The 3,865-nt window shown below is 27.7% G+C and overlaps 1 long non-coding RNA gene across 1 annotated transcript in view; it reads right to left on the bottom strand.

Moving 5' to 3' along the window:
• Positions 1–958: 958 nt before the first annotated feature.
• Positions 959–3,865, bottom strand: part of LOC111084916 — a 4,115-nt gene continuing 1,208 nt past the window's right edge. Inside the window, exon 2 of the long non-coding RNA XR_002609800.1 lies at positions 959–3,845. This is a non-coding gene — a long non-coding RNA (uncharacterized LOC111084916). The remainder of the gene's footprint in view (positions 3,846–3,865) is intronic.

Here is a 3,865-nt window from a genome sequence, read left to right on the forward strand (position 1 = left end):
TGAGAAACATTCACTTTTATAAACTAAAAGATAAAGAAGTAGGTAGTATGTTTTTTCACTCCCACATCAGTTCAGTGTGTTTTAAATTCAAACATGGCATTTACCATTAAACTTCTTATATTGAAGTCTCTTCACATTATAATTAAGAGGCTAAAGGACATTTTTAATGCTGTATATTCTAAATAATTTTCTTATAAAAGTTGGTTTTTAGTTTTTATCTTATTTTAGTTGACAGTTTGAAAGAATAAGTTTCTATATGTGATAATTATTATAATTTAAGATTAAAAAAAACAACAAGGGGGGTGCTGTTCCGAGAGTCAGTAATCCTGTTGGGTGCTTAAGATGTTCGTTTTTCACTTTCATCTCCAACACATTTCACATTTGTATATGTTCATTTGAAACACTAACCAAGTTTGTTTATTGAAAATAACTGAATGTTAATTTCCATCAAACTATAAGTATATGAGAAATAATAATGATTGCATTGCATGAAAAATCCTAAAACTCTCAGTACCTAAGGCAAGAGTATGTTAAAAAATAGAATGATTTTTTGTTAACAAATGTATTGTTCAATTCCATAGAATTCCAAAAGTATCATTAAAAGACTGAATAAAACAGACAGTGAAGTATTGTCATTAATATAATAATTTTCTGAAAACTGTCATTAATGAGCTGGTGAGACATTATTATTAAAGAACTAAATCATATAATTAGCTTGTAAGATTTTTATTAGTACAGGAAATCAAGAAATCCATTTATGAGAAATCCTTATTAATAAAAAGAAATTTAAGAATTAACAGTAATACAGATTCTCATAAACCTCACAAACCAAATAACTCAGTTTATTAAAAACTCTAATTAATAACAGTACCTTTTTTTAACGTTTTTGTTAGCTGTTTCAGCAATAACGTATTTAGATTGTGTCTGCACTAGTTTTAAGTTAAAATCATGACTCAAATTAATTTTTAAATTTCTTTATTTTCTCAAGAAGCTGCAATGCTAAGCAGAAACACACCAAATGTAGAAGTATGTTACAACTTCACTAACTGATATCACATTTTTTTACAACAATGTAAATATATAAAGCCAAAGACAAGTTAATCATAGTTTTCTAGAACATCAAAACCTTTACAAATTATCTTTCAACAAATCCACCGGTTTCCCATTTAACTGCACATTAGAACTACTGCCAAGTACTCATTTAACTTCACATCACAACTGTTATAAAAACCTCACCCAACTGCACATAAGGACTATTACAAAATTGTTCTTTTTTCTCAATTTAATCTTGAAAGATAACCATAGTTTGTTGAACACCATAACATCATTTTCAACTCTACCTACACTACAATTTGGAATTAATAGAAGTTTTTTTATCAGTCTCTGATATAACAAGATATTACAAACTGCTCTTAATTAGTGTGTACAAATGACAGTTCACCAGGTTTCATAAAGACTTTCAAGAAGCTAATGGTGTTAATATACTTCAACAACTCAGAGTATTGTAACTGATTGCAATTAGTTGTACTCCAATGTTTGTATTTATCTATTTATATATTGTTAGATACTGGACTCTATTCAGGTATAATACAGTTCATGAAACATGTTCAAATAAAACTATTTTAAATAACAAATAACAAGTTACATACAGGTAGTATATAATAACCACTGGGAACTGAGTTTTACATTTAATATGAGTACTAGAGGTTAACAAACTTGCAGTAATTTTATAACAAAAATATAAAGTTGATTTGTATATAATAAATTGAAAATTACAGTAAGTAAAAAAAAAAGAAACAAAAACTGAACAAAACTTAAAAAAAAACCTAGGTGAAAGAGGTTCCAGGAAAGATTGCATATACAAACATGACATAAAAACCAAGGATATGTTTCACAACTTTTTTATCATGAGTAAAAGTTCAGATTTGTTATTTAAATACTGCTAGTTTTTTTTTTACATCAGCTGGTTTCAAGGTACCTAATAATGTTGAAACTGTATGGTGTTAGGCAAACATTATGTCCTTATATAAGTTAATATAACTTAATGCTTAAGCTAGTTAGAATTAGATTACTCAATCTAAATATTTCATAGGGAAAGTGTGTACAAGGGTGAGTATAAACACAAAAAGCTATGTGTACCTGTGTTTTATTATTTCTGCTCATAGACAATGGTTTTTAAAGACATGTACATTTGGAATTCTAAGGGTCTATTGTCTTTCATCATTCATCACTTCAGAATTAATTGACAGTATTAATTACAATATTGGTGTATTATTCTTCAACTTTTTATGTTATTAGGGACTATGTCGTAATACAATAATAAATCGTAGACCCACAACAGTGTACTTCATAAGTAGTTTAAAAAGCTAATGGGGTCCATGGGGCCCATTAATTATTCTAGGGTTAAAATAAAAAAATAAAATATTAAGAGAAACAAAGCAACTATCCCATGTAGAATTTATGGTTAGTTTTTGTTGGAAAACGTTTTTTCACATATGGTGAATTTTTCATTCTTTCCTTAACTGAATAAGATTGCTGGAATACTTAAATATTCAAGTGTCTGCACAGAAGCTTAGATTCGTACCTGAATGACTCCTAACATACATGTGCCATCTCCTTCAAAAGCAGGAATACATTATTTAGCAGCAAGCTTGAAGGCATTAACAAACCGTTTTGTTTTAATTTGTGACAATATTTTAGTCAATTATGAACCATTTAACATTCAAATTACAAAAAAAACCTGGTCTGTAAACTCAACTCATAAACATAAATCTTATCAGTCATCAATTCCTGACTTTAAACAGTATGAAGCTTGTACACTAGAGTTAAAAATTACATGTAATTTTCCAATGGCCATTAGTTCATTTCTATACCAGTAAGCCATTATATTTATCAAACAGTCTTTCACTTTAATTCATAGATTTAACAATTCTTCTAATAAATATTTTTGTTAAATTAGCTCAAAACACCTTCTCTTTAGGTACATTCATACAAATCTTAACTTACAATTAAAGAGCTTAGAATTCATCCTTTCAACAAAATTTTGAATGCATAAGTCATAGAAAAAATGAAACTTTGTGAGGGAGGGTAAAGTAGGCTCAATGCTCATTTGAATATTTTCATGTATTAATCATTCAGTGTCTTCAAGTGCATGGAGTAACAAACTCAAAATTAAAAGCCAAAAACTCTTTAAGTTTACAATGAATGAATTGTTTTTAAGCATTTCTCTATATATTCATAAAATTATCTCTGTGTTATTTACCTCTGTATAACTCATAAAGTGAAATATTTGCTCAAACTTTCAAGTATCTTTGATTCAACACTGAAGAATGCACTAATTCACATAAATTGGCCCACACTAGTACAACTGTAGAAGTTATTACATAGGTTATTACAAGTTTTTATTCATTAACAGTCAGCAATAAAACTACAGATTAAATCTTTAATAAAAAAACTATTTCCAAGTAAACTTACATTTTGAATTTTGGAAACTATAATTTTATTTATTTTTTCACGACTACTTTTCAATCATTCATTACATTTCTTTATTCAGGCTTACATCATCCTGTAAATGAGAATTTCTACTAGGTGCTCTTAGTTTAATAAAATACATGTTTACTTAAAAAACCGGCTACAAGCCATAACATAAAGTTTAAATGTTAAAGGGCCTTTAAATTTGATTCTAATAAATTTACATAGAGCTTTAACAAACAAACAAAACACTGCCATATGTATAGCCTAAATTATCTAAATAAGCTAGAATTATCAAATTACACCTTTGAAGAATCAATGATACCTATATTAAAGATGGAGATTTAAAAATATGATGAACTTTAGACTTTTACCTAGTGAATACTTACTACAG

This window comes from Limulus polyphemus, unplaced genomic scaffold (assembly GCF_000517525.1).
Source record: "Limulus polyphemus unplaced genomic scaffold, Limulus_polyphemus-2.1.2 Scaffold169, whole genome shotgun sequence".
Lineage (NCBI taxonomy): Eukaryota > Metazoa > Arthropoda > Merostomata > Xiphosura > Limulidae > Limulus > Limulus polyphemus.